This window comes from Gadus morhua, chromosome 13 (genome assembly GCF_902167405.1).
Source record: "Gadus morhua chromosome 13, gadMor3.0, whole genome shotgun sequence".
Classification (NCBI taxonomy): Eukaryota; Metazoa; Chordata; class Actinopteri; order Gadiformes; family Gadidae; genus Gadus; species Gadus morhua.
The window spans coordinates 16,966,865-16,991,611 of NC_044060.1; positions in this window are offsets into that span (position 1 = coordinate 16,966,865).

The window sequence follows — 24,747 nt, forward strand, 5'->3', positions numbered from 1 at the left end:
TGAGGGAAAGGCGTGTGGAAGCACACGGTTACATGCGGGGTCAAGAAGATCACTCCCACTGGAGGTCATTGGACCATCAGCCTCAGACTGCTGAGCTCAGCAGGTCTTCTGGAGGACGAGGCTCAGATGAACTGAGGAGACGGGACCAGCAGGATGTCGGAATCAGGGCAGGTTTAGCTCAGGTGTGTCTACCCCGACCAAACAGGATCAGGTGAGGTTCAGCTCAGGTGTGTCTGCTCGGACCAAACAAGGACATTGATTAGGTTCAATATTCAAAAGATGCAACATTATCTGAACCAAAGATAAGTCCTTAAGGAGCAGGCAGGCTTTAGGGCGCCTTGCTCAAGGACGCATCACTGTATTCTGAGGACTTGAACCTGTCACCATTGGTTTGAGAGTTTAACCCCCAACCCCCTACCTAGTCCACTCTGTCCAGATAATGGATTCCATATGAGGATTCCTTGATGGTAGAGTGAGTCCTGGTGGTCCTCAGGATTTGCCTTCCAGATGTACGGCTTCTCCATCAGTCCTTCAGATTCCTGGTCTGGTTACAAACGTAATTTGTCTCTAATGTAATGTAAGAAACACAGTAGTAATTTGTCTCTAATGAAAGGTAACAAACACAGTAGTAGTTTGTCTCTAATCTCAGGTAACAAACACCGTAGTAGTTGGGCTCTAATGTAAGGTAACAAACACAGTAGTAGTTTGTCTCTAATGTAAGGTAACAAACACAGGAGTAGTTTGTCTCTAATATCAGGTAACAAAGTAGCAGCTGAAGTTTGTCTGGTAACCAACCACAGTAGTATGCCGTAACTTGGACTGGACAAACTAATCCTCCGTTATAACAAGTCCACTCTGTTTATTTTAGGCAAACTTACGAGGATCCTGGTTGGTGGAGTGATGTCGTCCTCCAGAGTCTTGGCTCCTCCATCAGCTCTCCACAGCCAGACTCCTGGTCTGGAACAAATAGCGTGAGTCTGGCCATAAAGTCTGGCAACAAACACGTAGTTTGTCTTTTTTTTTAAGCACTTTATTTCCAGTTTGTTTGGTTAATACAAACTTACAATCCTCGTTGGTAGAGTGATGGTCATCCTCCAGATTCACGGCTCCCCTACCAACTCGCCTCCGCTCCAGAAACACGTTCTAGTAAGAAAACACAGCGGTAGTTGGTTAACGCATGTCAAAGTTACAGCTGTATTTTGCCCTTTAAGTCAACCATGTTAAGTAAATACAAACTTACGAGGAATCCTAGTTGGTCGATTCCTAGTCGTCCTCCAGCGTCTCAGCTCCTCCAGCAGCTCTCCTCAGACAGAGTCCTGGTCTGGAACAATAAGCAGAAGTCTTGCTTCAACATGTGGTAAAACAGATGTAGTCGTCTGGTACATATGGTAACAAACGCCGGTAGTTTGTGGTAGCAGTATTCTACGAGAAGTGGCAGTGAGTGATGATCACTTCAGAGTCAAGCTCCATCTAACCCACGACAGACGTCCTTCACCAGGCAGGGCCTTCAGCACGACTCCTCCAACAGCTCCTTCAGCACGGCTCCTCCATCAGCACGGCTCCTCCATCAGCTCCTTCAGCACGGCATCTCCATCAGCTCCTTCAGCACTGCTCCTCCAGACATGGATTCCTGGTCTGGTTACAAACCCAGTTGTTCTCAGTCACCTGGGGACGCAACACAGCCCACCTCCTGCATCTGAGGTTCACTTGTAAAATGGAAGACAAATTTAAACACTTAAATTAGACAACGTCTGGAGATTGTCGTGTTCAGCAATTCATCCACTACGGACGTAGCAGCACTAGTAACAATAATGGCTCATATGACTCCTACATAACCCCCGTATGAATTAACTTAAATCACAGCTTGGCACAGATTTAACATAAGATGATCAAAACCAGACCTAAACTACCGTGGATTTTAGTGTTTCAGATGAGCTTGGTGATGGTTACCCTCTGGTCCGGTGCTGTGGGCCCCTGGTCTCCAGCCACAGTCTCCGGTCCACCATGGCACCACAAGCCTCCGGACCCCAGCCTCTCAGCCTTGCATTTCAGCTACAGCAGCAGGTTTATATCAGCATCTGCCCAACAATAAACTTAATTGACTGATCCGAAACCGAGTTACAATTAATTGAACTATTATTTTATAACTCAAGGCTAGAAAAGACTTGAGACCAGACATGAGCATCCCGGTTTTGGGAATGAAGACAGAGCAGTCCACAAGTTTAAAGAAGTTGTACAGGCCATGCATTGAAACTGACCCGAGAAGACTACTCACACAGAGCACTGACCTGTTCTGGAGGACTTCTGACAGGAGGTGGAGGTCTGGCTCTGGGTGAGGAGGTGGAGGTCTTGCTCTGGGTGAGGAGGCAGACACCTTGGGACAAACTGCATGTTACTTTGAACCTTGTACAGTTCTAGAGTATCTTCTACTGTAACATGTGGGAATGACGGCCATTATTTTAGCTTTGATATTATCCAGTTGGTAACTCTGCACCAAGGTCGTTGTTTAACGTCATTCTATTGGGTAGGGTTTAACTTCTGTGGCAATTAATGACAGCAGATATTTAGAACGTACAAAAGCTGAAGTAACACAGAACACTAAGCAGTATCGATATTAAATCAAATATACTCAGCCATATTCAGGTGCTGGGTTCCGTTGAAGAAATGTCAAATTATCTTCCACCTTGAAATGATTTTCAGCCTTCCCTGATGTCAAAAATGGGCCCGCAAGTAGAACGCTGTTTTGCACGCAGTGAGAGTCCCGCAACGTCATCGTGGTTAAAAGTACGGCGCAACCATCGGAAATTATCAACATATTGTACGACGTACGTGTCAGTATGTATTGAATATCAAACTTAAGTCGTTTAAGATAGGGGGCAACAATTCTCCATGGAAACCGACTGAAAAATAGTTTCCGTTGGCAACGGCTCCAGGTTACGCAAATAGAATCCAGAACGTTCCGCCAGATTCCCTCAGGGGACTCCCGTCCAACTAACTGCCAGGTGGTTTCTAATGATTGTCAAGACTACAATGTTCTATGCTAACCATTGGGACTAAATCAAGTGACCGCACTTTCCACGGCGGGAAGCACAAACCGTCCGACTGGAATCCGAACATTCCGGCCGGAACCAACCAAAGAAAAAACAGAACCAGCGCCTCACCTTGAGCTGAACGGAGGAAGATCATGAAGTCCAGCGATGGTCTACATTAAAACACAGCCAACAGACTTACCTTGAGGAGTTCCGTTTGTTGCTGTTGGTCATTTCTACTATTCAGTGTACCTTTACATTATTATGCACCCAGTGTGTACAAGTGATATCACTCAAAACCATACGAAGAACCAAACTACCAAGCACGTCCCACAACAACTTTAAACCTAAAATCCTGGAATCATTCAATACAAAACCGTGTCTACATTTTACAATTATCTAGATTATTCAGGGTACAAACCATACAGAGCAAATCTAAACGTTTAGCTCATCACCAACAGCAAATCATGCCAGCGAGCCAACACATGTACAGCTCCAGTGAGAAGTGGGAATCTGAGTTAAAGGACTGCCCATAGTAAAAAGAAGCCCAATTCCTGAACTATCCAACCATCTTCATGGTTTAAAGATTTACAGACTTGACATTCCATTGAGTTCTAATCACCTTAGTCTGCTCCCTCGTTACTTATAAAACTACATCTCCATCACTAGAGTGTTGCATCCTACTCATGGGGGTGTGGTCTGAGTGAGCAGAGATGCATGCTGGGATACAGTGCTGTCTGATGTCTTCAGTTCCATAGACACGCCCCTCAGGAGAAACCAAGTGTTTGAGAATCTGTCGTGACATCAGTTACATGAGCTGGAATATCCTTCAAGATGGCGCCAGGATTCTCAGAGGAGAAAGGCCAAGAGGAAGATGTGTGGGTTCTTCCTCTCAGCCAGTGGAACACCACAACGGTCTTCATCAGAGTACCATGGAACACTTTGAAACATTCTCCTCTTTACACCATGAAGCCCCAGTGAAGGTTTCCTTACCTCCTCAGCTGAAGCGCACAACTTCAGCTCGAAGAGCGCACTAGCTGGAGTTCCCGGATTGGTTCTGATTTAAGGGAACTAATCTTTCAGCTAGTCCTGTCCAAAACAAATACAGTTCAGCCTGAGAAGACGTGCAACTGAGAGCAAGACAAGATCCACAGGGATCTCCATCAATCCAGCCAGGTAGGAAGAGCCGTCTCATTACAGGTCTGAAGGTCATCTTGAATATCCATTTAGGTCCCTTTCCAACGTCAGCCTCTCCTTGTGGAATTCCTATTGGTGTCCATCCTCCATTGATCCTGATTGGTGTAGTCCTAGTTTGAAGTCACTGATCTGAACACGCCGCTTGCATCCTTTTACACTTGAGTTGGATACTCTCCTTCCTGCCCAGTGTGTTGAATATCGCTCCGGAGCGTCGCTCAGGGCTCTTCATGTCTACTGGAGGCCCTTAAGTAAACGTGTGGCAGTCCATCAGGTATGATTTAGTTGACCATTCCAATATCCCATGCCAATCACACAGACCCCCGTATGAACACTCATTGTCAAAGCAAGCCGGACACACACACACACACAGAACCCAGGACAGGCACGTAGAACCCCATGCCAGGTGTGAGTGGGAGACACACACACACACACACACACACACAAGAACGCTAGCGATGCTCAAAAATCGTCCATCTCATGTCAAACCCAAAACACACACCACTGAGCCATAAAAGGCCAAACAATCATGCAGGGTAAAAACCTCATGCCAAATAACATTCCATCATCCCCCCCCCCCCCCCCCCCCCCAGCTCTCCTGCCAGGGCACCCATAACAGAACAACCAATGTCTCCAGAGACGTCAATTATGTACAACATTCTTCAGTGGCGTCCCACATTGGTGATGGATTATGCTTGGCATCTCCAAAATGTGTCCCAGGTCGATTCAACATCAAGTCATGTCTTTGTAGTCCAGTGGTTTCTGAATGAGGGGCCTTCACAGATGCAAACGGTGCAGCTTTAGTCAGCCTGAGGACAGGAAGGAGGTCATCTGTTCAGAAGACCACCCAGTGGCTGGGGGTGGCTCTTGAGGAGCAGGATCCATATGGGGATGGCCCCAAATAAGACCTTCTTGGAAATGAAACTGTTCCTGGGGAGTCACGATGCCTGGAGGGGACTGTTGAATGTGTTCCATGGTTCTCTGTGTCAGACTGAAGTTGTGTTTTAGTCATTGAGATGAGGAGCCCCCTCATCTCCCCCTGGTGTTTCTCCTTCTGAATCCCTGTCTCCATCTTTAAGAACATTCCAGTCCATGTAACTCACGTCACGACAGTTTCTCAAACACTCGGTTTCCCCTGAGGGGGCGTGTCTTGCAGACCTGTAGACTTCAGACAGCTCTGTATCCCAGTATGCACCTCTGCTCACTCAGACCACACCCTCATCAGTAAAGCAACACTCATGTGATGAAGATGCAGAGCTCAGGAGAGTAGAATGTAAGAAGACTGAAGATATCAGAACCCAACCCATTACTCCAGCTTACGACAATAACTTGGAACCTGTAACCATTTTAACCAATCATTAAAACCAACATAAACCAAACACCTAAGTAACCCATGAACCAATAAAACATCCTTGCTAATCAGATCAACCTTCAGGTAACAGGTTCACTCACCAGGAAGCCAAAATACATCAATATGCCCAAGAGTAATGAGAAATTATTGACTTACAGCTTGCAGCTCATCTTCATGGTCAAGTTGGGATACTCACAGAACTGCAGTTAAATATCCATGATAGACCTTTGAAGGAAGGAACAGTTTACTCATGGTCCAAATTTCAAATGAGTCAAACCACCACAATCCCCATTTCCTTCACACTGCCAAACAGTGGAGGACACCAACGTACGGTCCGGTTCCCTCTTAAGTAAAACGCACCAGATGCAACCAATGAACTAATTAAGAAAACCACTTGGCAGGCGAGCTGCGGCAGGTGAGCTAATTAGTAAAACGCCTTGGTAACAGTGAGAAGCTATTTCAGCTGTGTTTGATCTCAAATGACCTCCCTCATTTTAATTAAAGGGATGAGTCTGATTTAGATTTATACTTCAAAACGAAAGTCTTCATTCAATTCACCTTACTATGTGCACGAGTGAGTGTGAGTGTGTGTGTAGCTTTCATCAAAGAGACCCGAGAGACTCATTCACTGGTTAAACTGGAGTCATCGCCTACCACCACCACCACACACTTTATAACACACACACACCATACAGACACACACCATATAGATTCACACACCACATATACACACATATAGATTCACACACAACATATAGACACAAACCATATGCACACACACACGATAGATACACTGTGGCACCCCGCTCCCCCAATGTGCCGGGTTCCAGGTATCAAATCACACGTTAAGCGAGGGTTAAAAGGGACTCTTACCTTTGTTGCATTTTTACACTTTTTTTGGATAAGGTTAAATTGGTATTAATAAGGTAATAACACTCCAATATGCAAGACAGACCCACCAGGAGTAAAAACAAACAATTATTTTACTCTCATAATATTTAGTGAAAACTTCAACCAATAAAATTCTTCGGACCGAATGACCTTATTGGCCGACAGACCTGTCTGTTTGCTGCATGGATATATAAGGTTTTCCGTCTGCTTCTTGTGGCGCATTCGGGCCCGCGTCATCAAGGCGCGTCCTCAACCAGAGGGTTTATTTTGATTCCACGGCAGAGAGTAGCGAGTAGCGACCGTAGCGACTGACGATGGCAGACCAAAGTGGTCCACGGCGTACTGAAACTGCACCATTCAGTCCGATTAGGGGACTCATCTCGGACTCAGACTCACAGAGTTACCCTCCTCTGGAGCCTCAGGAAGACCTCCAGACTGTTGGCCACCAACTGCACCATTCAGTCCGACAAGGGGACCCGATTCGGCCTCAGAAGCCAAGTGGTCCCGCTCCCCTGGATGATTCTCAGGACCTCCAGACCGTTGGCAACCAACCGCACCACTTAGTCCGATTAGGGGACCCGTTTCGGACTCAGACGCGAAGTTGTCCCGCTACTCTGGAGCTCCGGGAAGACCTCCAGACCGTTGGCACCCAACCGCACCACTCAGTCCGATTACGGGACCCATTTCGGACTCAGACGCGACGTTGTCCCGCTACTCTGGAGCTACAGGAAGACCTCCAGACCGTTGGCACCCAACCGCACCACTCAGCCCGATTACGGGACCCATTTCGGACTCAGACGCGACGTTGTCCCGCTACTCTGGAGCTACAGGAAGACCTCCAGACCGTTGGCACCCAACCGCACCACTCAGTCCGATTACGGGACCCATTTCGGACTCAGACGCGACGTTGTCCCGCTACTCTGGAGCTACAGGAAGACCTCCAGACCGTTGGCACCCAACCGCACCATTCAGTCCGATTAGGGGACCCATTTCGGCCTCAGACGCTACGTTGTCCCGCTACTCTGTTTGTAATGCTCATACACCTTTCTTATACTCAGTGGGACCACTGTCCTTCAACATGGGGCCTCAAAACGGTATCACACGAAGCCCATAAAATTACAGTGAGCCACCTGCTAAATTTCTTGTTTACTAGACCCCTGGTAGATATTATGACCCCTGGGAGTCTAAACATAACCGATAACCCATGGGAGTCTAGAACTTTTGTACTGTAGCGACCCTGAGACAGTTAAATAGTTTGTGTGTTGTGTTACATTATATTTCGTTGTCCGCTATGCCAGTTGTTCTATGTGCATGTATTGTAATGTTCTTCTTGTCAATCAGCGTGGGGGCGAATCATTAGGTCAGCTGGGGAGGGCCTTGGAAGAACAGGAGGGTGGGGGCCTGCACGCGAGTGAGACCGTGTTGGGGGTTGCCGGGGTAACCGGGGTTTGTTTTGTGTCGGTTTTCTGCCGTTGGTTACAATGTTACGGGCTTCAGTGACCTGGTTTTGGTTCATTAAAACTACCTTCAACTACTAATGACTCGACATCATTATGTCACCGGCGAGGTCGTTACAGTACTCTAAAAAATAACGCTTAGTTTTGTAAATAACGCTTAGGGGGTGGGGCATTGGAGGAAGGCGGGATGATTTGAATGTGCTGTAATTCTCAAATGCAAAAAAGGTAAGAGTCCCTTTAAGCCGCACTCGGCATTTATTGCATACAACGTCCACACCAGAAGCGAATTGAGCGACCAAATCGCCGGAAGTCATTCACTTTCTATGGGCAAGAGCGACCAAAGCGACCAACGCTACCAGCGGCCAAAGTTGAGCGACCAGAGCGTCAAAAAAAAAAGTTGAAAACTTTTTAACTTTCCATGCCACCAATCTAACCAACCAATCGCGTGTAGCATGCTTTAAACAAAACCCAAAAAGTTTTTGAAATCGTCACATAAACTAATCGACAAGACGAGGGATAAATGACAAGGGATATATCTCTTGTCTTTTATCCCTCTATTCCCCACTATTCACGGAGCCTGAGGTGAATAATTCTTAATTAAATAGTCTAGATAGATAGCCTAGTCAAGTCTTTATTAATACCAAACGACACAAATCGTCGGGAATCCATTTAGGTGGTTCGGCCCACACAGGACAGTAGCCTACAAGACCACACAGAACAAGTCTGACTGGACATACAAACAATACATCACATTAAAACTAGACACGCGTTGATATATAGACAGATAGATATGTTCCATTATTTGCCTTGCGGAGCCAACCAGTCCTGTGTGCGTATGCAAATTAGCCATGTGCGCCAATGTCTATTTGTTTTGAGTGCAGATCATGATTTGCAGATGCAGATCAGTGAAACATATTTTAACTAGCCTACTAGGCTACAGCACGCAGGGTTTTTTGTTCTCGGTTGCAATTAGCCTACATTTTAGGAGTTTTTTTATATTGGGGGGAATCACTGTCCTACTTGTTGTCGAAGCACTTTATCCAACAAGCAAAACCGTCCCGGCAATATGGCCAAAGTGTATGGGAGTTCACTCTTCGATATGGCTGTCTGTACTATAAGCAGACAGCTCCTTTAAATGCGTCTGCATAATTGAATTGTACGTCATGAGCGACTTAAGCGACCAAAGCGAACAGAAATATTCGCAGCGAAACTTTGTGAGCGGTCGCTCCTGGTGTAGACGTACACATTATACTCACGGTCTCTAGGGCCTCCGTGAGCCTCTAGTCGCTCGCAGACCAGCGCACTTCCTTCTCTCTCGCTCCCGTTCCTCCCAAATGCCAGTCCTCGTGCTCCTTTTAAAATGTCTTCCTGGCTGTCCAGCCAGGTGTCTCCCATCTCGCTGATTGGGGTTCAACGGGTGCTCTCCGTCGCCGGCTGGTGGATGACGGTAGTATAGTCCGTCCAGGATGAAACCTCGGGTCCGTCCGGTACGAGGTTTAAGGGGCGGGACGCCACACTCCTCCACCGTTGGATCAGGCCCCTGGTAGTAGGGGAGCCCGCCCAGGCAGGCATCAGCGTCGGCCTGCTTCTGGTGGGCCTCCCTGTGAGGCCTGATCTGCTTCTGGTGGGCTATCGGACAACCCCTCCGGATCAGGGGTCTCATTTATAACCGTTGCGTACGCACAAAACGGGGCTGAAATTGGCGTACGTGACTTTTCACGCCAAGGTTGTGATCTATAAAAAAACAACTTGACGGGAAAATGTGCGCAGCCCTAAGCAAACTCTGACCCATGCGTACGCATGGTTTGGAGGAAAAGGAGAATTGGCGACACAGACGGTGTGGTGGTGAACTGAAGTCAGACCGAAGAATTGCAGAGTGAGAAGAACGATTATGTTTTATCATCGCCCTTCATCAATTTAATTTCAACCCGTATCATGCGTTAAATCCTAATCAGAATAATTTAAGTCCACTGCGTTATTTCTCAGTTATAACTCCAGAAATATCTCCTTAGAATAGAAATAAAAAGAAATTCTCTATATTTAATCCCGTCACTCCATACTGTCCACTGACGGCGCGACTGCATGGAATAAAGCATCTGTCCAACATGTGTCAATAACATAATATTTTTATGTGACACTGTAAACACATGATCGAATGTCAATTAAATCCCAAGCGTGAAAAACCAAGCCACACTCATCACAATCGTTGTCCGTTACTCTTGATGCTTTTCATGACAAATCAGGCATTAAAAAGGGGTTATGTTCAAGAACATTTTACGTGGGTGATTACAAACTGATTATCCAAGGCGTTCTCGTCAGTCTTATTACCGTAACCCTATAAATACAGAGGTGAGCGCCGTGGTAATGCTGCACCATATGGCACTTCTGGCGGACCATGCAGGATTCGGAGGGAGAGGGTATTTAGGGACCATAAGGATTTATTGGTAGGCTACATAAAAATATGTAACTCTATGTCAGACCACTTCTTTTTTAATTCTGGGACTGTGCGCTCCGTGCTACTGACAGAGTTCACTGCTGCAGCAATGTTGCCACTCACTCTGCTTTTTGTTGTTGGCGATTCCAATCCCGTGACCGCCGAACAAAACTACCTTTCGGGCCTCCATCTCACCCACAAGTGTCTCCACTTCAACCTCCGTGAAATTTCGCTTTTTGGATTTTCTCAGTACTTCTGCCATTGTTTCCAACAAGACATAATACCGGCATCCGAGTCTGTTTTATATGCAGATCGCATTCATGAGGTCATTTGCATTGACCATTTATGGTTAAAAAGGGGCGTGTAGAGGGCGGAACGTGAAGCTGATTCAGCTGCGCACAATTGTAGTCAGTATGTGATTTATAAAGCAAAGATTGCGTACAGGTGTGCGTACGCAGTGTTTTATAAATCCGAATATTTTTTGGCGCACGCAAAACTTGGCTTCTGGGCGTACGCACATTTTTAGTAACGATCCCACGCACAGTTTTATAAATGAGACCCCAGGAGCGGAACCGGGAGGTGTGGCACGATCCCTGCCCTAGATACACACCATGTATACACACCGTAAAGATAAACACACCAAATAGACACACACCAAAGATTAACTTAATATAGATAACACTATATAGATACCCCCCCCCCCCCCCCCCCCCCACACACATACACACACACACACACACACACACACACACACACACACACACACACACACACACACACACACACACACACACACACACACAAAAGATACACTCCATACAGTTCTGGGGTCTCATTTATAAAACTGTGCGTAGGATCGTTACTAAAAATGTGCGTACGCCCAGAAGCCAAGTTTTGCGTGCGCCAAAAAATATTCAGATTTATAAAACACTGCGTACGCACACCTGTACGCAATCTTTGCTTTATAAATCACATACTGACTACAATTGTGCGCAGCTGAATCAGCTTCACGTTCCGCCCTCTACACGCCCCTTTTTAACCATAAATGGTCAATGCAAATGACCTCTTGAATGCGATCTGCATATAAAACAGACTCAGATGCCGGTATTATGTCTTGTTGGAAACAATGGCAGAAGTACTGAGAAAATCAAAAAAGCGAAATTTCACGGAGGTTGAAGTGGAGACACTTGTGGGTGAGATGGAGGCCTGAAAGGTAGTTTTGTTCGGCGGTCACGGGATTGGAATCGCCAACAACAAAAAGCAGAGTGAGTGGCAACATGTTGCTGCAGCAGTGAACTCTGTCAGTAGCACGGAGCGCACAGTCCCAGAATTAAAAAAGAAGTGGTCTGACATAGAGTTACATATTTTTATGTAGCCTACCAATAAATCGTTATGGTCCCTAAATACCCTCTCCCTCCGAACCCTGCATGGTCCGCCAGAAGTGCCATATGGTGCAGCATTACCACAGCGCTCACCTCTGTATTTATAGGGTTACGGTAATAAGACTGACGAGAACGCCTTGGATAATCAGTTTGTAATTACCCACGTAAAATGTTCTTGAACATAACCCCTTTTTAATGCCTGATTTGTCATGAAAAGCATCAAGAGTAACGGACAACGATTGTGATGAGTGTGGCTTGGTTTTTCACACTTGGGATTTAATTGACATTTGATCATGTGTTTACAGTGTCACATAAAAATATTATGATATTGACACATGTTGGACAGATGCTTTATTCCATGCAGTCGCGCCGTCAGTGGACAGTATGGAGTGACGGGATTAAATATAGAGAATTTCTTTTTATTTCTATTCTAAGGAGATATTTCTGGAGTTATAACTGAGAAATAACGCAGTGGACTTAAATTATTCTGATTAGGATTTAACGCATGATACGGGTTGAAATTAAATTGATGAAGGGCGATGATAAAACATAATCGTTCTTCTCACTCTGCAATTCTTCGGTCTGACTTCAGTTCACCACCACACCGTCTGTGTCGCCAATTCTCCTTTTCCTCCAAACCATGCGTACGCATGGGTCAGAGTTTGCTTAGGGCTGCGCACATTTTCCCGTCAAGTTGGTTTTTTATAGATCACAACCTTGGCGTGAAAAGTCACGTACGCAACTTTCAGCCCCGTTTTGTGCGTACGCAACGGTTATAAATGAGACCCCAGGGGCCTCATGTACTAAGACTTGCGTGGATTTCATACTGAAACTTGGCGTACGCCAAAACCCAGAAACTGTCTTACGCACAAATAAATTCAGATGTATCAAAGTGTGCGAACGCATGGATCCAAGCACGTTTCTTTCGTACATCTCGATCAACGTGGAATTGAGCGCACATGCCGAGGTGCCAAACTCCTCCCTGTCCACGCCCTCATTTAAATATGCAATTTCATTTAAATAGGCCTCTGGACCTGAGATTCACCTCTTAATCCGATCACCTGGCACCATGAACAGAGGCAAAAAACGAAACTTCACGGAGTCTGAGCTCGAGATTTTGCTCCACGAGGTAGAAATGCGCAAGCATATGCTATTGGAACCCTGTCAACAGGGATAAATGCAAAACAAAAGAGAAGTGAGTGGGAGTGTGTTTGCGAGGCCATCAATGCAGTGGGGTCTCAGCAGCGCACACACTCTGAAATTAAAAAAAAGTGGTCAGACCTCAAGGTGGAGGTGAAGCGGAGGGTTTCTGCCCACAGCCGAAGCGTGACCGCAACAGGTGGGGGGACGGGAGTGGGGGAACTCTCCCCCTTCGATTTGAGAGTGGCCGCTTTGATCGGTGACACAGCTCTCACCGGAGTGGTGGGAGCCCATGAAGGGGACGCCGATCATCCCCAAGGTAAATATGCTGAAGTCATAAATGCTGTAATTATACGTGGTCATACAATTGGCTGCTTGCAATACACATAAGTCGCGCGTAAAGATGCCAGGATATTAAAGACTTTGACTCGTGTTTATTAACTTAAATTTTTTATTTTTGAATAGACAAGCAAGGAGAGGGCACGGATTCGGATTTGACCATTTGCGATGTCCTCTAACAACGCTAACGCAGCCATTTTTAAAACAATTTTCTTCATCCATTGCGCATGCTTTTATAGCCACCCATATAATTGCAAGGCGTGTTAATTGTTCATTAGTGTGTCTCTGATGTGCAAATCACTCTGAGTCATTGTTTTCACCTTTTTTCCCAGTTTCCCAGCGTCACCTCTAAGTGTCGCCAAAGGAACAATAGCTGTAGAAACGTGCGTACGACAGCTCTGGAGCTGGCGTGGGGACCGCACATTTTTACGGTCATTTCACGTTTTGTACATCTGAACGTGAGCGTGGAAAAGGACGTACGCCACGTTTTTGTGCGTACGCAACCTTAGTACATGAGGCCCCAGGTCACTAAATACTACTCCTCCTTCTCTCTTCTCCTTCTCCCCTCTAATCGTTTTCGCCTCTCCTTCCGTCTCTCTTCCACGCATATCGCATTTTTATTGCCTCTACTCAAGAGAATAGATTTGGGTGGGGATTTCTAGGTTTCATTAACATCCGGGGCTTAGCCCAGAGTGAATGTGAAAATGCTGCGCGCCAAATTTATGTGTATGCTTTATTGCGCATGCAAACTTTTTCATAATGCTTTATCTAAATAAAGGAAATACGCAGTTTAATATAGCTTTAAATAGCTACCTGACTGCTATGCTGCTTATCCCCAAATGACTAAAGTTCCATTCAAGTTATTGCAAATGAATACAAGTGAGGCAGACCTTACACATATACACATACACACACACACACACACACACACACACACACACACACACACACACACACACACACACACACACACACACACACACACACACACACACACACACACACACACACACACACACACACACACAGATCTGACTGGGGATAGGATAGGTTAATACACTTGGGGTGGTAAACTGGTTATTGTTTATTCTCTTGCCAGAAGGAATATGTATGTCTAGACTAGGCTACTTATGAATGTTGGTGAATATTCTTTATTTATTTTTTCAAAGATCATATTCGGGGCTAATTAAATAACATCCGAGGCTATAGCCCCGAATAAAACAGCATAGGGACGCCACTGCCTTAAGCTAACGTATTTATCCACGATAGCAGACACTTAAAATAATAGTTATAATCACATGCAACTTGTTTATCTCAACGAAATTTGAAATGGTATACTAGATACATACAAATATATATAAAGGAAAATATACAAAAATGAAATGGCTAAAGTTAATGCAAAATAATGATGTAGTCGAGTACAAACAGTCTACTCTCATTGCAGTCTTTGGAAGTTAATTCTGACTGATATACTGTTATCTTCCACAGCATGACATAACACATCTCAGGAAGTGGTAGTGCTCCACTTTGTTGGAGAATCTCCATACTGAAGGGTATAGTTCTTCTGAAGCAGATGTGCTGTGAATTCCAATATTAACACAACCGCAACAATGACCTACAAAAACTATTTGTGTGTGTGTGTGTGTGTGTGTGTGTGTGTGTGTGTGTGTGTGTGTGTGTGTGTGTGTGTGTGTGTGTGTGTGTGTGTGTGTGTGTGTGTGTGTGTGTGTGTGTGTGTGTGTGTGTGTGTGTGTGTGTGTGTGTGTGTGTGTGTTGTGGCAACCCGGCCCCAAACCTTCAGGCCAGGCGGCCCGAGGGAGAGGTGGTGGAGGGCGTATACCGCCGATATCCACCAGCCGGAGCCAAAGAGCATCCATTGCATAACTCCAATCAACGAAATGGAGGACACCTGCGACAGAGGGTGAGGCACCCTTTAAAAAGCCGTTTGTTTTTCCCAGAGGGGAACCGGGAGACGGAGCGGAGGAGAGTCCAGGGCCCGATACGACCAAGCAGACGCATGCACATATGATGTTTGTGGATTTAAATGATAATTTTTCATGCAAAGAAAACTAAAAATGTTCGTGAAGTTTGATAATTTTAGGTTTTATGTGCGGCCGCTTTGTGAACTACAGCTCTTCGCTGCTCTCGACGCATATGATATAAAGGCGGCTGCATGCTTCAGCGTTGGTGTTACGTTGTTGCGCAAAATTTACTCAAAGCAATTCATGCTCCCTTTTAGGTTGCGCGTGTTGCCAAGCAATTTACCGCCAGAACAGTAGGTGGAGTAATATGTGGAGTAAAGTTTTTCGTTGAAGACGACCTCGAGAATGACGTCTTTGTCTGTGGGAGTCGTTGGTTTGTTTATGTGCCAGATCGCGTTCTCCCCATACACAGTGAATGATGGCAACAGACAGAGGAACAGGGGTGATGAAGTTGTTGATCATTGGGGTTGTATAAATGTGCATATCTCTCTACATTTTAAAACGACATAACGTGTTGGCAGCAAAGTTAACTTCACTTCACGTTAATGCTTTTGCATATGAGCCTGCCGGGTCGTCCTTGCCTTCTGGCTTTTAAAAATGGCGGTATGAAAACAGGAAATGTGATACTCCAGACAGGAAGTAGTAACCAGACCAGCAGACCAATCACAGCCTTGCAGGCTGCGCGGCTCGCGTAAAAGCTTACGTAAAAAATGACGCAAGTCTAGAAAAATCGCCCGACGCACGCAAGACGTGAGAAGTCGCGCAAGGGGTGCGCAAGGGCGCGCAAGGGCCTCTTGCGCTTGCGCTTACGTAACTGAGCATAAATCGGCCTTAAGTCACCACACCCGCGCTTGGAACTCGGCACAGCGATGGCACACAGAGATGGCACATAACTAAAACTCTCCACATGCCCCGACTTATAGTGGTTTTCACCTCTTTTTATGCTTTTATCCTCGCCTTGAAAAAAAGTGGCGAAGTGGAGCAGAGAGATCGTCATCTCTGTGCCGAGTTCCAAGTGCGGGTGTGGTGACGTATATCATATGCGTCGAGAGCAGCGAAGAGCTGTAGTTCACAAAGCGGCTTCACATAAAACCTAAAATTATCAAACTTCTTCACGAAAATTTTTAGTTTTCTTTGCATGAAAAATTATCAATTAAATCCAAAAACACCATATGTGTAATCCAGGGCTAGACTTGAAGAGTCTAGGTGCAATGCTTCAAGTCACCTAGACTTGAGTCTAGGTGTAGTGGTTTTCAATCAGGATCAGTTCTAATGCGGTCTGGACCTCTAAAAAGCATTAAAATGTGCCTTTATTGCATTTTCACAAATAGGGTAAAGGTTTCACAAATCTGAAACTATGTTATACATAATGTATAGCCTCACTGATAATTTAGTCCAGATTTGAAGAGTCTAGGTGTAGTGGTTCTCCATCAGGACCCGTTCTAATGCAGTCTGGACCCCTAAAAAGCATTAAAATCAGCCTGTATTGCATTTCCACAAATAGAAAAAAGGTTTCACAAATCTGTAACTATGTTTTATATAATGTATAGCCTCACTGTGATAATTTAATCCAGATTTGAAGAGTCTAGGTGTAGTGGTTTTCAATCAGGACCGATTGACACGGCAGTCTGTCGTGGGGTAGATGGAGCTTGACTCTGAAGTGATCATCACGCTCACTGCCACTTCTCGTAGAATACTGCTACCACAAATTACCGGCGTTTGTACCATACATACAAGACGACTACATCTGTTTTACCACATGTTTTACCACATGTTGAAGCAAGACTTCCGCTGTTTGTTTCAGACCAGGACTCTGTCTGAGGAGAGCTGCTGGAGGACGACTATCGACCAACAAGTTAGTTTGTATTTACTTACATGGTTGACTTAAAGTGCAAACAGCTGTTACTTTGACATGCGTTAACCAACTACCGCTGTGTTTTCCTTACTAGGACGTGTTTCTGGAGCGGAGGCGAGTTGGTAGGGGAGCCGTGAATCTGGAGGATGACCATCACTCTACCAACAAGGATTGTAAGTTTGTATTAACCAAACAAACTGGAAATAAAGGGCTTAAAAATAAGACAAACTACATGTTTGTTACCAGACTTTAGGGCCAGACTCGCTCTGTTTTTTCCAGACCAGGACTCTGGCTGAGGAGAGCTGATGGAGGAGCCAAGACTCTGGAGGACGACATCACTCCACCAACCAGGATCCTCGTAAGTTTGCCTAAAATAAACAGAGTGGACTTGTTGTAACGCAGGATTAGTTTGTCCAGTACAACTTACGGCATACTACTGTGGTTGTTTACCAGACAAACTACAGCTGCTACTATGTTACGCGCCATTAGAGCCCAACTACTCCTGTGTTTGTGACCTTACATTGGAGCCCATGCAACTACTACTGTGTTTGTTACCTGATATTAGAAACCATCTACTCCTGTGTTTGTTACCTTGCATTAGAGCCCAACTACTCCTGTGTTTGTTACCTTACATTAGAGACAAACTACTACTGTTTGTGACCTTACATTGCAGCCCAACTACTACTACTTTCCCTCACGTCTCTCACTAACCTCACTACTTCGCTACTCTCTACTGCTTCCTCTTTTCTTCCTTCTCTGTGGTTCAAAGGCGCGTCTCCCTGCCCTCAGAGGGTTTAGCTGGTGCGGCCACACCAGACGCGTATCTCGCGTACTTTTTACGCGAGATACGCGAGTAAAATGTTGCTTGACCATTTTGTGTCAAAAATGGTCGCATACGCGCAATACGCGCTATACAGGCTATACGCGCCTATGTCACTCGCCTAGATGAGTCCATGTCCATGAAAGTGAACGGAGCGTTCCCTATTCGTCATAACTATCAAACCAAACATCCTTCACATTCACCGAGCGAACATTACGAAAGTAAAATGCACATTTCTCGCTAAAAATGTTTCCATAAACGCATTTAATGGCGTAACTATGTTACTATTTCCACCCAGAATAAAGAAAGTTGTCGGCCGTGGCTGCGCTGGAGTCCGAGGTAGGAAACCCCAACGCCGCCGTGTTTGGGTGATAGAGTTTAGATCGGGTTAGATTAAATAATCTCGGATATAAATAACAATAATCGGGTTAAATAACTTCACATGGTGTGTCTGGTGTGTTTCCCAGCAGAGAAATAGTCCGCCAAGACGTTGAGGTTGCTTAGTAACCAGAGACTCTGTCCATGCAAGTGAACGGAGCGTTCCCTCTTCGTCATAACTATCAAACCAAACATCCTTCACATTCACCGAGTGAACATTATGAAAGTAAAATGCACATTTCTCGCTAGAAATGTTTCCATAAAAGCATTTAATGGCGTAACTATGTTACTATTTCCACACAGAAAGATGTCGGCCGTATGCTTCTGTCCAAGCTCACTACTCTCTGCCAGTGACGTCGGGTCAAGCTCAACGCTGATTGGGCAATGCGTGTCTCGTCAGACGCGTATCTCGCGTACTTCGCGTAAAAAGTTCAATTTTTTGAACTCTTTTGAAATGTACGCGATATACGCGATATACGCACGTATAGCGCGTATAGCGCGTATTGCGCGTAAATATACGCGCCACATACGCGCTATACGCGCGTAAAATGTTGCTTAATACGCGAAATACGCGTAATACGCGTAATACGCGCGTAAACCAATGGTTCCCTATGGAGAAAATGGCGATTTCATACGCGAAGTACGCGAGATACGCGTCTGGTGTGGCCGCACCTTGGGTTTAGAGTCAGGGACATAGCTGCTTTTACACAAACCTCTTCACTTGCTTTCGGAATGGTGGTGACATTTTGAAAAGATTCATTTGGGAAAATGTTTTCCTCTGCTTTCCTTTAAAAAATTGTTTTAAATTTCTGTCAAGTGTTTTTGTTTACATATTAAAATTCCACATGTTTGGTGCGGTTCATTTAATTGTCCTTTAACTTGGTTAATGTCAAGCTAAACTCCTGCAATACATTTAATATACATGATTGTTATCCAGCAATGTTCACTTAATCAATTTTGTAAAAATATGAAACCTCCATATTACTACTTAATTCAAGCCTATTCATGTATTTAACAATGTACATACTGCCCCGCAGGCCATTCTCTGCTACAACACGTTCAACCCACCAACCCGTCTCGCATCAATGTACTATAGCTACGTTGGTTCAAACGGAAGATGTAGTTTGGTGTGAGACTGTCCAGCAGAGGGAGCTGTCATACACCTTAATTATACAGGAATGTGTGTATTTACATTTTAAAATGTTCATGGGCTGGTCTAGTTTGTCTGCAAATAACTCTGCCTCCAGCAACAGGATTGGTCGAAACATATGAAGTGAAAGAAATGAAAGCCCAGTTCACCAGATATGAGCTCAGCTGCGGTCAGATTTTTGATCATCAATGTATTGAGTGAACGATGTCTGAGCTAAATATTAACCACCTAGAACTTGGTTTCCTGGAGCTCGGAGGACGGCAGGACGCCTGTTTACCTGGTCGATTAGGCCCTGAACGCAGACCCTGTTTAAATAGCCCCGAATATAATTTTTGGGTTAAAAAAATAAATAAAAGTAAAAATATTTATAATTTATAAGTACTAGCTTAGTCTAGATAGTCCTTCTGCCAAGAGAATTAACAGTTTAAAAACATAACCTTTTTACCACCTCAAGTGAATTAACCTATCCTATCCCCAGTCAGTTGTGTGTGTGTGTAAACTACTGTATATATCCCCGAAATATAACTCTCCAGAAGATGTCAGTGGTGCTTTTAAAATGAAATACATTCTAGCGACCCACAATATACTTTGCATTGTGGTTCTAATTCACATGCTGTGAAATAAATAAAGAAGTTACAGTCATACATTATATTTGTTTGCAGTTGAATTCAGATAGAATAGAAGGAAACTTATTGTACATTTTTGGGATGACTATAAGTTAGAAAGACGACGGAGGAATGATTGATGTTGTTGGAACACCAATAACCCACAAATAGGGAATGTAATAGGCTTTGGGGGAGAATCCAATGTTATTGAAAAACTTCCACACTATGTGAATCCATTCTTTCCAATACTACAGTTATAAACTCAAGTATAGCAAGGGGAATAGGAACAAATTGTCTGATATTGTTGTAAAACCGTTTATCTCATCCAGCCAGACAGTGACAGACTGTGTAATGCTGTTGTTCCGTGAAAGACTGTATATAAGTGTATCAAGCATCTATCCAGTTTGGACTCCCAACCCATATTTTTGGAGAGGGGGGTTTTATAATGGGAAAGGTTCCACACATCACAAAGACAATGTTATTGTTTTTGGCATTTGAGATTTTGTATAATCAAATTACTTTCTGTTATGTTTATGTTTAGACTCTTCTAAAGGGGTTTCCTTGAGAGGAAATTGGCTCTTGAGTACACCATGATGACGATTTCTGTCTGTCTGTCGGTCGGCCTTCTCCGAACTTGTATCTCACTTTCATCGGTAAGGGTTGGTTGATACATGGACACGATGTGGTTAACATTTTTGTCAACGCACTCAAACATCGTTAGGTCTTTAATCAGATTTAAACCCAGCTGTATAGGTTCTCAATGGCAGCACATAGAACTCAGGAGATTTCAAGCCTCAGCGATATAGTTTAACCTTCCATAACCTTATTTTTTTGTCGCAACTTGGTCAGAATCGTTGAAAACACCATTTATAACACGTGCACCTGGAATTGTGTGAAAAGACAAATAGGCTTTATTATATGATTAAATTGGCCTGCTGGTATGGTAACATAGTTAAAACGTCCATTATTTATTCCAGATAATTACCTTGTTTGGTTTCTTGGGCTGTGTCAAGGATTCACCAGATTACATTCTCATTCGGTGTCTGTAGCTTGGTTAGGGTTAGGGTTTGGCTTTATCCCTGATTATTTTCTCATTGGTTTCGGTGGCTGTGCAAGGGAATTTTTTCCAGATTACTTTTTTGTGGGTTTTTGCGGCTGCAAATAGTGTTCCCTCTTCATAATTCTGTGGCAGTGTCGAGAAATGATTCCAGATAGTGTAGCATGGCACGTAAGAAGCAGCACTGAATCAAGGAACAAAAGGAATTGCAACGAGCTGATGTCTAAACGGTGATGTTCCAGGGGATCAGCCCAGATAATTGCTTGGTTGGATTTTGGTATGAAAGAATCCCCAGTCAGGAATCAGTGGCTATTGAGATCAGGATAATGGTGAAGCCTTGTTATCACTGCTGCTCCCTTCACCTATGTCGACCCCTGCAGGCTTCTTCCCTGCGGCGTAGCACTCATGAAGTGTGGGAGCGTGTATGTGTGTGTGTGTGTGTGTGTGTGTGTGTGTGTTCGTGGGTGTTTACTCTATGTTTGTAGAGGTGTGTGCTTGTGTGCATATGTCTGTCTGACTCTGACCAGGTGTGTGTATGTGAGTATGTCTGTGTTTTTCCACTGGTACCATTTAGTAAAGACTGGAAGTCTCCGTGTGCGCCTCTAAAGCATCCCTCTCCCGCCCGCCCGTTACGCTGCAACATCTGTGCTGAGGCGGCTGACCTTTGGCGAATGTTACCCGTGATGTGTTTCTACCTGCCAGAAGACCGGCTGATTGGCCGAGTCCTTGGCTCTGTGATGTCTCTGCTGGTGACCAAACCATCTGTCATCGGAGCAGTTGGCCGGGCAGTTGTGTTTCCTCAACGACCGGCCCCTGCCAACTTTGAGACGGAGCCGTCTGCTGCGCGTCCTCACAAGACAAACTGTATGGGAACAATCTGCCTTGCGTCATCATCAAGCAGTCGTGAGAACGGCTTTGTAACACAACATGTATGACAATGCAGCAATATGTCGTACGACCTCATAATGCACTGTAAGCAAAGGAAAGCTCTGCTACATGTCCTCTCAAAGCAGCGGGGATGTATAGGCCAGTAGTCTGTGATGAGACGGCCTTGTACTGCATTGCAGCATGTAGAAAAATCCCAATCATGTGGCGTACCATCTCCTCATAACGCCTGTAGGAATGGACCTGCCACTCAGAATGCGACAGGATTACAATGACTTCTGTCTCTCTCTAGACATCATGTCGCCATACAGGTAGTGGAATTTCCTGCTCCACGTCCATGTCAAGTATTTCTAAGAATGACAGGTGTTTGTCACACAACCTCACAAGGCCTCATATATATCCTTGATGAGCATTAAATAGTGTGAATCAATTAATGAAAATGATTCACTGAGTGCTTTTAAATCGAACACTTATTGGCTGTTAACGGAATCGTTCACGACCTGGTTACTCCTTTAAAAAGCAAGCGTCATCCAATGCTCATATTTTGAAGTATAAAATGTCAGCCAAGGAGAGCTTATACAACCCAAAAAAGTCTTAGGAGGCAAAAAGATGAAGAAGAGGAAGTTTAAGTCATGGAAAAGTGTGAAACGGATTATGGTTTGACGGTGGTGGTGAATCTTAAAGTAGAAAAAACCCAACAGTGAAATTATGAAGCTACGTCGTCTAGATTGCTGTGAGTGCCTTAGCAAACACCTCTATAAATGGATGTGTAATTATAGAGGTGATTGAATTGCAAGCAGCATCTAGGTTGTATCAGAGATATTTCCCCGTGCTTCAAACCACAAAGTGGATTGAATGTTTTGAGCTAGGATTTGAGGAGTTGGTCAAGTTGAGACTTCAGATATATCAACATTGCATTAAGAAAGCTCCTTGGAAAAGCAGACAAAACACAAACAGTAAAGCTTTGGAAGAGAAAGGAAGGAGACACTTTTTTTTCCAATGTTGTAACTGTTCGTTTGCTTATAATTGGTATTTCATTATGGATGTAGAGCAGACATTTCAAAACTGACAACAAAGGATGGAAACATGTTGGGATGATGAAATCGTTGTACTTTTAAAGTGCGAAGTAAAATGCTTCAGTTATCTCTGCAGTTCATGCAGAGGCTTCAATTGAAAACAAGGCTTAGAATGAAAACCATCCAACAATAAAAATAACTTAAAAATGGGTGCATAGAAAAATGCAGCAGCACATGTAAATGCAGAGGAGAATGCCATTATTTAAGGAGTTGCACCGTGTAGAGGAGGAGTTGATATCGTGAGCGAATGACAATGAAATTGGCAGCTTTGTGCTTAGCTGTCACCCCAGCAGAGAGTGGGACTGTGAGAATGACTCGTTCTTTATTTTAACCACAAGCCCCCCCACTTGTCCGTGTCCACCTAATCAGAGGTCCTGTCACTGTTAGTCCATAACTACTACAGTGGGCTTTTATGAAGAGCAGAGTATCAGATATGAAGGGCCACTCTGGCTCTCCAGTGATTACATGGAGTCCCTCCTCCGCGACACGAGGCTGAGTGAACGGGCCTCCCGCGACCCGGACCCTATTACCACTCGACTGTCTTGGGCAGAAGAGAAGAACGGTCTCGGGGGACTATATTAAGGTGGTCATTTGTATTCTAGATGTGCCCGAGATGAGGGGACATTTGTAGTTATCTCTGGCTGTATACATTAATAAAGTGAAGTAGGGGTTCAATAATTCATCTGCCGAAAACAGAAACTCTAGTCCTCGGTGGCTTGAGGAATCAGTCCGCCTTTAGTGATCCGGGTTCAATTCCAACCAGTTTTCCTTTGCTGAGTCTCATTCCCTCTCTTCTTCAGCCAACTTACCTGTATATTTTCACTGCCCTGGACATAAAGTCACCCAGCAAATACAATATTATCTTTCTCTCCCTATATATACAGTATATATGAATCTGCAAATCTGTGGAGAGTTTGGAGGTGGAAAGTGGGATGTCTCGGCATTGCTGGGAGACAGTAGAGGTAGTGAGTGGAGATACGATTGAAGACTGAGACAGATAGGGAGAAGACCAGCGAGGAGATCCATTTTTCTGGGTTCAGCTTGGCAGGCGGCTGTTAAGGACCGTAGTAAGGGAATCTAAGTAAGTAAGTTTTCAATGATAATGATAATTTCCAAGGGGTTATTCAAGAAAGGCTTTTTAGCTGCATAACATTTGAGTATATGGTAACTAAAAGTAGCCTAATGGTAACCCTAAATGAATCATGCAACATTTTTTAAATATAATCTAAAATACTTTCGCTTTTCTGTGGGAACTAAGTATGGCTAGAACAACTTTAGAGCTGTTTAACACAGGGACCTCTTGGTGGCACTAAAGTCTCCCTCTCCTATGGCTGAGACTATGTTATGAGTGATGCTATTGATAGCTACTTAATTCTGCCCTATATGGAAAACATATTGCATAATGCCGCTTTCAACCACTCGATGGGTAAAAGTGTCACGATTTCACAAATTTGTTTCATATTCAGCTCACATTGACCAAATTTCTTCGACTTTTCATGTTTCACTTTGACTCCCTTATGGTATTCTTCCTCTTCAGCGGATCCTATACTGTATCTAATGTATGTATCAAATGTTGTTATAGGTTCCAGTGGCTCTCTACTGTACTGCCTGCTCCTCCACATCCCATTATTAGCACCCAGCCTACCGGAATCCAAAATATCAAAGAACAAAACAAACTAGCTCTCTGTCTAACTTGGTTTGGGAGTCGTTTAGTCTTCCTCC